The sequence below is a fragment of the Desmodus rotundus genome, chromosome 13 (genome assembly GCF_022682495.2).
Source record: "Desmodus rotundus isolate HL8 chromosome 13, HLdesRot8A.1, whole genome shotgun sequence".
In the NCBI taxonomy this organism is placed as follows: Eukaryota; Metazoa; Chordata; class Mammalia; order Chiroptera; family Phyllostomidae; genus Desmodus; species Desmodus rotundus.
Genome location: NC_071399.1, coordinates 17,511,779 through 17,524,249, shown reverse-complemented (window position 1 = coordinate 17,524,249; position 12,471 = coordinate 17,511,779). Strand labels below are relative to the sequence as shown.

Here is a 12,471-nt window from a genome sequence, read left to right as displayed (position 1 = left end):
CAAAAAAGATTCATGCAATATGTGGACTCGCTGGACGATGCTCCACAGTCAGGCAGACCAGTTGAAGTTGATATTGATCAAATTGAGACATTAATTGAGACCAGTCAAACGTTATACCACGTGGTAGGAGATAACCAACATACTCAAAATAACCAAGTCAATAAAGTTATTGGTGAAAATGAAAAATGTGTCTTTCATTTTACGAAAAAAAACCAAATGAACTTTTTGGCCAACCCGACAAAACCCTGCAGTGTCTCTCATGCTTTTAGGACAAAGGCCCGCCTCCTAGAACCTCCGCAATGGCAGGTTTGTTTTTCCTTACCTCTCAGATCTCATTCTTGCCTCCTCCACACTGCCTCGCCTCTCTGCTGGCCCTCATCACTGTCTCAGGGCTGGCAACGTCCCTCTCTGCTCCGTCCTCCAGTCCCCCATCAGAACTGTGTTTCTCAGCAAGACTTCCCTGTACCTTTCAAACTTAGATAGATTCTTCTGTTACCTGTTCTCATAGTACCTTGTACTTTTCCTTATACATCTTAGGGCAATTGTAAATATGTGTGTATCATACAATGCTTTGTGTAACCGTCCTGTCCTTCTATCCTCTTAGCTCAGAAAGGGCCGTGACTAATTTCTTCATCACCTCACTATGATCCCAGAAATCAGTACAAAGACTAGCAAATAAAAACTGCCTAATAAATACTTACCAAATAAATTATCTAACAAAGTACACTCACTGATTTTCTTTTTCTATTGGGCACCTACCTGTGTCTAGCGTTCTCCTGATTCTCATAATTTATTTAAACCACATCTTCAGAATGGACCCTACAATTTCTCTCACATGTCAAAAATGCCTAAATCTAAGAGGAAAGAAATAGGATTTGGGGGCTACACAAACTGATTGAAAAAATAAGGGGTAAATGAATAATAAACTTCTAGTTCATTTTAATTAATAGATATGTCCCCTGATTGACCTGCAGATAAGAAATGCCTTAAGTTATTCTTCAGCCACCTGGAACTCAAGACATTACAAAGCCAAATGACCCAATACAAAGAGAAACTGAAGAAGAGCACAGCAAATGTATCATTGTTTATATTTTACACCAGTTCTGAAGTATCCTTTTGATCCTCAATATTTAACAAAATAAAAAGATTGTAACAATAACATATATAATATAGGTGCCCAAAAGACTATTTCACACAGCTTCAAGCCCATTAATTCATTGTCTCCACTCACATGTTATGAATTGGTTCCCTTTCCTCTTGGACTGCACAAAGGAAGTCCAAGCACCCACCCAGCTGATTGTAAAATCACCAACAAGTCTTACTAACAGGAAGTAGGTGGATGATGTTGGCACCTTAATCATTTTCACACACTTTTCAACAGCATTTTAAAAAGAAATATTACTAAGTATCTAATGACCATTATTTAGCAAGTTACTAGAAATAAAACTCCTGAAAAGTTAATAAAAGTGATTAAAACAGTGGAAAGATTACTCATCAATACATTTAACACACCAGGCAGGTTTAACTTAACAATTTTGCTTTTACGGGCAGCTTTATCAACCACTTTAATGTATCCTACGAAGAAGAAATGTACATCATGAAACACAATTAAGTCAGCAGTGATAAAGCCTCAGAATCTCTCTCCACAGTCCCTATATCAAAATGATTTATTAAACACAGAGCTCTAAAAGGCATCCTAACACTCCAGAAAAGTAAACAGTGAATGTGGCCTGACCCTCTGCATTTTCAATATCAAATGACACCAGACATAGCGCACATTAAACTTTAAATACTTAGTGCAAAGTTAACCCATAACATGCTCATTTGAACATTAGAATGAACCTGTCGTTGATGTGCTATTTGACCACGATAAACATAGATGGCTGTTCCGATGTGCTCTGCACACAGCTATTGGACTCTCCCACTGCAATGAGGCAGCAGAAGGTACACGTGTCCACTTTTCAGAGGATAGCTGTGCCATTAAAAATAAAGTGACCATCACCAATGGGAATCCTGCCTATTTCAACCAATCTCGTCTGAAGTGAGGTTCAGCTATGCCTCAGGTGCTGGCACAGGTCTCTTTCAGAGGAAAGGAAAGACTAGAACATCTCGTGTCCTGTCCATTCACTGGGCAGAAATAAATGATTGCAGTTGAGCCATTATGTGTACTTGGGGTACCACTTGTTACCGCAGTCAGTCTACCCTAATACTTCTACTATGAGAAAGGCAGTATTCTAAAGGGGCAAAGTCCCTGAAGTAAGACTCAGCCCTTTTGAAAAATCAGTATTTCTATTAAAAATAGCATTTATTGCTTTTCCTTGCTGAAAAGTAATACACATTCATTGGAAAAAGAAACAAAGTGAAGAAAATTGTAAGCATCAATAATTCCAATGCCCAACTGTTAACATTTTGTTACATAGCTTTCTAGACTTTCATTTCTCTTTAGATCGACAGATCGATAAGTACATGATTGCTAGGTAGATAAAAGTGATCACATACACACTGTATAAAACTCTTTTTCATGTGACAATGTACGATGAATGTATCTAAGTCATTATACTTTCTTCTACCCCAACATTTTTTAGGACTATGGAATAATATATTATCTATCTCTCCTGTTTTATTTACCCAATCTGCTGGGACAAGGAACGACGATATGTGCAAACGCACAGAGCCCTGAAGCCACTTGGTGATGTGCAGCAATGCCATCAGTGTGGCACAGGGTTCCAAGTTGGAGAAGGGACTGGACAAGAACACTTGGACAAAAGTTGAATTACCTTCTATGCCATTCCAAGGAGTCCGGATTTTCTCCTAAGGGCAACTGCGGAGCTTTGTGCAAGAGTATAGTGTGATCTTCTCTGTTTCAGAAACACCACCAGAGCAACGGTACACAGAACGGACTTTAGAAAAGAACCCAAGAGCCAAGATAAGATGCAGTCGCCATCACAGTAAGGAAAGGTACTGCAGAAACAATGGGGCTGGGGCAGAAGGGAGGCATTTGGGACATGTTAGGAGGTAGAATCAATGGGATCTGATCACTAAACTGATTTGTGGCAGAAGGAGAGGTTCCTGGTTTGGAGAAACCAAGACATTGACACTATTATATGGTGAGGGATTAACTGAATACGTAGCAGCTCCTACTACTCTATCTGGCACAGAAGCTGGCAATCAAGGAAACCACGGGTAGCAACAGTAGTGATACTAACAGTAGTAGTGGCAGTAATTTCCTAGTTTTACAGATGAACTGGCAGGGGAGATGGTGAGACACTGTTTAAAAGGTTTAATAGAAAGTGTTTACAGGACGCTTAGATGGATTGTTTGGTAAGTATTTGGATATCCGGATCTGGAGCCAAAAAATTGGGTTGGGCTAGATATGGATTTAGGAACCACAACTTACAAGCAGCATTGGATCTCTTGGATGAGATGAGCTCACCAGGGGCTTAGGGAGGCCAAACGGAAGGACAAAATAAAACCAGCTGAGTCCTGCCCTGCCCTGCCCTGCCCTGCGGGGCCCCTGTGGCACAGCCAGGGCCTCTTCGTGCAGTAATTTAAAAAGTCAGATCGAAGTATTCCTCAGTCAAGAACTTGTTTCTGCATTGCCCACTCTACCCACAAAAGGATGAAAATATACCCTTTTTTTCTTTCTCAAACCACGAGAATCATGTGCTGAAAAAGAAGGTCTCTTGCCCTGAGCCCGCATTCGGGCTGGAATTCTCTCCCAGCCATCAGAGAACTGGGGCCATTACCTGGAAGCCAAGCGCTCGCCGCTCTCTGTGCTGGCCTCAGCTATTTCCACAACAGTGCTGATGATTAGAACCAAAACAGTGCCAGACTGACATTTTTAAAGTAGTGAAAATTCACAGTAAAACTCTTTGAATCTTCCGTCATTTTATTAGAACAAATGACTGAACTGTCTTGCCCTTTAAGCTTACAGTTGTGGATTAGTCGATTACTCATACTTTACAATTTCCACGACAGGCCCGCAGAAACAGCAGCATTTGCTTCTTGACGGTGTCGTGAATACAAATAAATTAGCATTTAGACAGTAGAGCAAAATGACGCAAAAGGGCGATGGCGGTGAGAAGATTTGGGGGAAGAAGGACACATGTTCTCCTCCCTCTCATTAAGCTCTCTTACTCCTCTTTCAAATCATCTAAAAGTTTCACAATTGATGTTCTGAGATTATTCTCCTTAGAACAACACTAACATGAGAGGAAAGGAAAAGACAAGCTCCAGGAGCAGGAGCAGATGTGGTTTGTAACTCGGGGCCTTTCTGAGGTGAGGACCGGACGCACTTTGAATGGACCGCGAAAAGCACTTTAGTTCTACCTTCTCATTTTGCACCAAAGAAACAAGGCTATGTACCCCAAACCACACAAGTGCCAAACTGCAGAACTGGGAGTGGAGAGGAGTTCTGACTCTGAAGATGGGGCACTCTGTATTCGTGAATAAGCTGAGGACACTCCAAGTGTCTGACCACTAGGACACCATGCCCTACTGGGTGAGGCAAGACACACCCACATCCAGAATACTTTTTACATACTTCAGTTAAAGAAAGAAAACACACACAAAATGACATAAGGAAAGTTTGTAATAGCACCATGTATACAAAGTACACAGCAAAGGTGCTCTGTGTTCAAGGATCGTCACTAGGGCCGCCATGGAAGCAGTGGGATGGGAGCCGTGCCCTGGAAAAGATGTAGAGTTTCCAGGGATGGAAATGAAGGAGGAAGGAGATCCAGGAAGAGGAAATGGCGAGTGCACGAACAGGAGGATAGGAAAGTGCGTGGCTTGTTCATGGAGCAACTGCTGTGGACCAGATGAAAGCATTCTTACAGTAAAACTGAGAAAGATTAGATTTAATGTGGACTCAAGTGGGCACTGAATGTTGGGATCTAGAGTTAACTATGATGCATCCATTGAAAGTTTCTAAGCCAGGAAAGAATTGTAATAAAATTTAGTATTTTAGAATGACTCATCCTCCAGGGCAGTGTTCAAATGGAAGGTGATTTGGGGTAGTGGACAGAATACAGGAAGGAAATTTTTTTTAAAAAAATGAAAAATCAATAAGTAAAATCAGCTAAAAGATTCGGATACTAATCCAAGTGTGATAAGGTACCTCTCTGAACCACATCAATAGCAATGTAAATAGAAAAACATACTCTTATGTATATGTAAATTTACTCCTTAAACCTTATATTGGTTTTTTTATAAAGCCATTAATCTGTTATAATTTTGTCGTTTGGTGGCTTCAGATTCAGGAGTCTAAATGCTGGGTAAATTAAAAGCTGAATAGATAAACACCTCCGTATTATTCCAAGAACTCTGCCCTTCTTAATGACAGTATAAGTAGAGGCACTAAATTTGAGTAGAAAACAACATAAAACTGCTCGCTACCACTTCACACCCATTAGGATAGTTATTATTATCAAACACAGAAACTAACACACATCAGTGAGGATGTGGAGAGACTGGAACCCTCATGTGTTGCTGATGGGAATGAAAAATGGTTCAGGTGCTGTGAGAAACAAGATGATCATTCCTCAAAAACTTAAGCATAGAATTACCATCTGATCCAGCAATTCCACTTCTGGGTATAAACCCAAAATAAATGAAAGCAGGTCTTGAACAGATATTTGTACAACCACACTCATAGCAGCATTATTCAAAACAGCCAAAAGGTGAAAGCAACCCAAGTGTCCATTGATGAATGGACAAACTGTGTATGTACGTACGACGGAATATTAGTCGGCCTTGAAAAGGAAACCCTGACACATGCTAAAACATGAATGAATTTTAGACCCTGTGCTCAATGAAATAAGCCAGTCACAAAAAGGCAATGACTGTATTTTGCCACTTATATGAGGTCCTTGAATAACTGAGGTAGAATGGTAGTTACCAGGGGCTGGGAGGAGGAGAGAATGAGTTCTTTAATGGGTAGACAGTTTCAGTTTGAGAAGATGAAAGAGTTCTGGAGAGCGATGATGATGATGATGGTTGCCCAACAATGCGACTATACTTCATGACATTGAACTGCCTATTTAAAAATGGCTACACTGGTAAACTTTATGTCATTACAAAGTTTGGAGGGAAAAAACTGCTCACCAGATAAGACTATCTTCCAAAATGTTAGAGTTCTTAATGAAATCCTCACTACAACGAGAGAAAAGTTGCTAGTGCCTTGGAGAACAAGATGTGGGCACTCTCAGTGGTGGGCAAGAAGACAGCGAGGGAAAGGACATGTCACAAGTGCCCTGGCTGGCAGAGGAGTGGCACGCCTGGGCAAGTCCACAGCAGTGACCTTTCTGTGCTGGTGACAGGACGACACTGAGCACGCTCACTCTGGGCTGAACCCATCTGTCTGTCCCGGCAGTCACAGAAGAGCCCTAGCGGCCAGAATCCCCTCCCAAGGGTGAAATCTCGAGACAAGCCCTGTTCGAAGCCAACACAGCCGTCCTACTCCCCCTCGGCAGCCAGCTTCCGTGTTCTGTACAGAGGTGCAGCCAGGACACTCCCTGAGGGAGAGAAAATGCTGCCACTGATAACACATCCCCACCTGCAGTGTCTCCAGGGCCTACTGAGAAAGTGGAGGGGAGGATCTCATTGTTCACCTGCGCCCAGATGGACATGTGCCATCCCACCTGCAGGCTAACCACGGGCTGACGAGATGTGAAGAACAAGCGGGAAAAGAGTGAAAGGTAACTCATCCAAAATCTTTTCTAGTACTCCTTAGGGATAGAAGCCGAACTCTTCTATCTTCAATTAAAAAAACTGAACTTACCAGGCTGAGATAGTTAATACCTGTGGGGAGGTCAAGGAAAGAGAATCTCTGAGTACTGAGATCTAGCACCCAAAATGAGTTGGAATGATTTCAGAAAATTCTTTTTCCCAGCATACGTGATGTCCTTAAATAATTGAGGAGACACAAATTTTAGGAAACTAAACAGCCTTTCTCTGAAGCCCAAAGGTAGATTCAGAGGTGAGGCTCTTGGTGGTGAGAGAAGGAAATGGTGTTCTGGTAAAATAGGGCAACAAAGGTCACTTCCTGTGCACACCCACCGCACCACATCACATGGAGATAATCAGGAGAGAGTTTTTTCTTTTTCTTTCAGAATGGAGCATAGAACAGTGATTGCCACTATCTAACGAGCCGGGGGGCTTTAGTCCTTTATTCATTTAATTAATTATTGAACAGATATGTAATCTACACATAGCAATCAAGTTACGTGTGCATAACAAAGAGGCAAAAAAGATAGAATTCAATGGGTGGTAGTTATAACCACGTGGTTTTACTTAGCCCCTCCACATTTTAGCTTCCTTTGCCTTAACAGGAATTCCCAAATTAGAGACAACAGTTGGAACGACAGTATTACTGCTGGGGGCTTTCCAAATGGGCCAAGCAGACAATGTGGCAACTCCCTTAGGTCTTGCTGCCCTTGCTTGGGCTCCAGGTACACCCACAACAAAGACTCTAGTGCCCTCATCAGGCATGTCCCCTTGTGCTGGGCTCAGTTCAGCTCACATATTCTGGCAAAGCAGAGCAGAAAGAAAGAAATGATTCCATCCTCCAGGTTCTCTTGGCCCAGCATTGCCTCCGAAATCTGGCTACCAGCTCTGGAATTCTGCACCACTCTGAGCTGTTTGCTCACAGAGCCCAGCACACTGGGGCAGATCCCTAAAGCTGGGACCTCAGGCCTTGGAGGGCAAGGCCTCTGAGGCAGAGATGCAGCTGAGGTTACCATCACTGTCCTTCTGGGTGGACAGAAAGCCTGGCAGGAACAGAGAGACCATCCGCCTTCATAGGCTGGTGGTCTAAGACCTCGTTTTCTGACATATTTGGACCCATATAGCTGATCAAGATGTCAAGAGAAGGACTAGTTAGTGAGATGATGAACAGCAATCACACATTTTGGTCTCTCACAGCCTGAGACCCACTCGTGAATCCCCTCCCACCTACCTAAGCCTCTGCTGTGGTAGCCTCATGGGGAAACGTGAATGGCAAACCTGGGCTGGGAGCTGTTAGGACTGTCTCCCACCTACCACCCGAGCTGTGAGTGAACTAAATCTCTTCTCTTTGTTTTTGTTTGTTTGTTTTGTTTTTAGTTATTATGAAAAAAAGACATAAAGTTTACTAAGTACTAATGGGGTGAAGCAAGGCATATAAAAAAAGTATCCCGGTTCTCTTGAAGAACAAAAAGTAATAATAATAACGTAGACTACCACTTGCACATACCTCTCCCTAGGATTCCTGGATGGCAAGTCTCTATTGGGGGGAATTATTTTGTATTAACTTCACCAAAATGTCTTCTACTTTACGTGCTTCAATCTGTATGGGTCGTTTGGGGATGGAGAGCAGGAGGTAAGCTTCAGAAGCAGACCTGCCTCACATGCACTAAACAGTATCAAAACAAAGTTCTTGACTAACACTTAACTCAGTAACACTTAAGTCCATATTCTGTAAATTCTCAAATAACTCAACTGTAGATTTAACAGTATCAGAGGATATACATATCGCTAATCAGTTGTTCAAGTATTTTAAGTAACTGATATTGGTGGGGGGAGTATCTAGGGCATACAATCATTCAGAATGTTACTTTATTTTTAAGTTATTTGTGATAACATAAGAGCACAAAGTAACATGTGTTGCACATATTTAGAGCATTAGCATGTGAATAGAAAACTCTACAACAGCTATTTCTGTTATTTAAAAATAAGAACATTAAAAATTACATTTTACTTTCTCATGAAAATCTTGACTGAGGCATGTTACACTGTTACTTTTGGTAACAAATTGCATAAGTCAGCAAGAGCCCTAAATTTTTACCTTCTGTTTCCATTATGTCCTATTTTCATTATGTACTTCCGATCAATGTAACAGTCAATGAATCCCTACCACTACTGCTCTTATATACTTTTTGTTTTCATTATTATCACTTATTTCTACAAGGCTAATCAAAATACCCATTCAATGAGAGCTATCTATAGGGATAAAGGTTTTTGTACCATGTGAACATATCAAAAGCAACCAAACAAAAACCCCAAGGACTGCAAAGTACTACGGGGTGAATGAGAGTTTGAGGATCTTTGGACATCTGTCCAGTTCATATACTGTCACTTAAATTTTAAAATAGGTTTTAAAATATGTTACATTTATAATTAAGAAAAAAACAGGAAAAAAATGGGCATTGAAGCAAAGAAGATTTCCTAAACCATGAATAGATCACATTTGACAAGGGCATTAACCCACCCAATCACGTCTTTTGCTCTCATTTGCTATAAATACACAGGCCAGCAGGAACACGGCTCATTGTTTTGACCCTCAGTGTTATTTAAGCTTCCTGGCCTCACCTGATACATTAAGACATATGGTGAAACATCCCCCACAATGGATGAGAACCATCCCCTAGTGCTTGTGAAATATTCTCATTCAGATATTTAAATTCCCCTCCTAAAATATTTTTACATTAAGGGGTTGTTTTCCCAAATATCTTTGTTTCATTTTTTTAACAAAAATATTCAAAAATAGAGTTTCTCTACTCAACAGAAAGAAGTGTCTTAAATATAGGATAGCTTTTTGAAAGTAAGATTTATACAGTTTAAAGAGAGCAGTCACAAACACTTAGGAAATTAAATTTACATGTGTGTTTATGAAAAATAACCAGTCAAGCTGTGTCTGTTTCTATTGCTACTTCCTTAATATAGCTTTTATCATGAATAATTGTCTTCAATGCTGGCTGGAAAATCCCAACATTTTTCTCATTTTCATAACACCATAAGGTCAGCATACTTTATTAAATAGTTATTGAGGATATAAGAAAAAGCCAAACTGTCATCAATATTTGATAAACGTGTTTACATTATCAATACATTCAGTACTATATGATATACCAAGTACTTAGATTGGCTTGTAAGAACACAACTGATATACAAATCTTGTGTGGCCCGATTATAGATGTTATTCACCCAAATTTTTACTCCTTGTTGGAAATTAGCTTCTGCCTATTATAACAGCAATGCTTTGAAAACTAAAAGAGCACTTCAAAATGATTTGTTTAATAAGAATTTGATTGAACGGCTAGATATGTTGCAGTATGATGAATATAAAATCTAGACATATTTCTCAGCTCATTCAGTGAATAAGAGAAAAAGCAAAGGCTAGCAAGAATTTAGACAACTGTAAAGGAAGTGTAATTTACACAAACTTCAAATATAAAGTAAACAAGCTATGAAATTCTGGGTTGTCTTCTAAAATACTCTAAACAGTTTCTGTTTCAAAAGGTCCACTTTTCAGAGAAGAGCTTCTTTTTTGCAGACACTACTCAGGAGTTTAGCTTAGATGAGGGGAAAAAAGACTCAGGGAAGAGTCCTATCAGCTCAATGCTAAGGCTAATCTGTTGCATGTGTGGTTTCTACACTAGTGAGCAACTTGTAAAAAATACAACACTGCAGCTGAATGCAACAGAGCTGGAAACTGTTCCCCTGGGGATGAGATCGCAGAATGACTTTGCCACATTCCCTCTCCAGCCTCACATCACCGGCTCAGGCAAGAACACAAGCATCACGCCCCCAGGGCAGCTTCCTGTTGTTAGATAAGAACCCTCTGCTCCATCACTGTCCTTGAAATCTTCTGACCAAAAGTACACAGAAGCAGCTCAACCAGGACAAATCAGCCCCTATTCTCTCTGTATATTTTTCCCAATTGTTTGTATTCCTTTGCCTGGTAGGTTCTAAATGACACTGCTAACTGTGACCATACAACGGGGTGAATTCACAAGTTCCCACACACTTTTACACCTAACATTGCAAGTATGGATTTACTGCATTTACAGCCTTTAAAATGGCTTACATTATTTACTTTTATCCTACAATGTTACAATAGCTACTATGTCCATAAAAATTCAAGAGAAACTTTTAGCAGGATTTCAGTTAGTCCTTAGCTACTCCTGTGAGTTAAGGTCTCAAGCAATATCCTACTTTAAAGCACATAACTAAAAACATAACATAACTAAAATCACCAAACATATCCAATAATTACATAAACCTAGAGCAGTAACCCCACGATTTCCTAATCTCCTCAATTACAAGCAGGGAGATTTCCAGTTCATTAAAAAAAAAAAAAAGTAACTCTGCTTTGCCTAGCATGCTACAACCTACAACTATGTGTTTCTTTTGATTATCAGAACAAAAGGGTAAAACTACCTTCGGTGAAGCTTTTTTGCCTTAGAAGTACCAAAACAGGATAGTATTCCTGCAGACAACATGATTTTTCCATTTCACTTATAAGAACTTCACCCTGAAGCCCGACATTTATTCCCAGTTAGAGGCAAACAGTCCAACACTGTTGCTAATCTCGTAACACCCCCAACCCTATGCATCATTGCCAACTACAATCCCCCTTATATTAACTTCCTACCATGTACAGTAAACGATGCACAGCTCATATGGTCTGGGGAAAGGCAAAATCCTTCCTGAATTACAGACAATAAAACGTCCAAATGGGACGATGGCATGGCTTTAAAAAGGTTTTGTTTCAGATTCTGTAACAGAATAACACACACTGCAGTACCATGGTGTGGAGCTTTTGTGTCTCCTAATAAGATGACTCCCAGCAGAGCATTTCCCACGTTTTACAGTGACATCTATCAGCCAGACCTAGGGAATCCCAGCGCCACTCGGCTTCCTTCAGCACCACTGCCTGGGAACAGCTTCCGTCCAGAGTGGTGCAACCCTAACAGGTCTCCAGTGCCCCAAGTGCGGTGTTAACATAAGGAAATGGTGGAGGAACAGTGCTCTTTCCTGTCATTAAAACCAAATCACTAGACGTTAATTAACTGCAGGATATAAGCACCACAAATGCCAACCAGAAATTTTAAATATGGGCCATCTCAGAGACAAGTTTAAAGGAACTGACACACTCTGCATCTCAGGCAGACTGACCACAGCATGATGCTGAGTTTTGTAGAAAACATGCAATTAACCTAACCATCTCGTAGAGAGATACATAAAGTCCCAGGAGGAAGCTGTTACGCCTATTAGAATTTGTGACGTGTAATCATGTTACTTTTTGGTTTGAGGAGAAACTCTGCTATGTTTTAGTGATGATGTGATATTCAGGAAATTATACAGATAGTTAGAACCTAGAAATTATTTTATAAATGCAATGCTACTTCAGAAACGTAATTACATTGTCAGCTAATCTCTCACACCGGATTGTTGTATTAAGGAGCCGTGAAAACATTACTTATCAGTGGTAAATCGAAAAGGTCTGGGAAAGCGACTGCTAAACTTATCTCCCCAAATTCTTCAGGGCCTACACGTGAAGCTCCATAATTACATTCATCTGTTCTGATTCACTCCAGTGCCAAAATATACTCCAAACCGAAATATTGTGAAAACAACAATGCTTGAAATGATTTCTCTCTCTCTCTCTCACACACACACACACACACACACACACACACACACACACAC

General features: G+C 40.5%; 1 protein-coding gene across 1 annotated transcript in view; it reads right to left on the bottom strand.

Annotated features, from left to right (window-relative positions):
• Positions 1–12,471, bottom strand: part of LOC128779882 (pro-neuregulin-2, membrane-bound isoform) — a 147,224-nt gene that overhangs the window by 133,376 nt on the left and 1,377 nt on the right. The gene's annotated exons all lie outside the window — the stretch shown is intronic.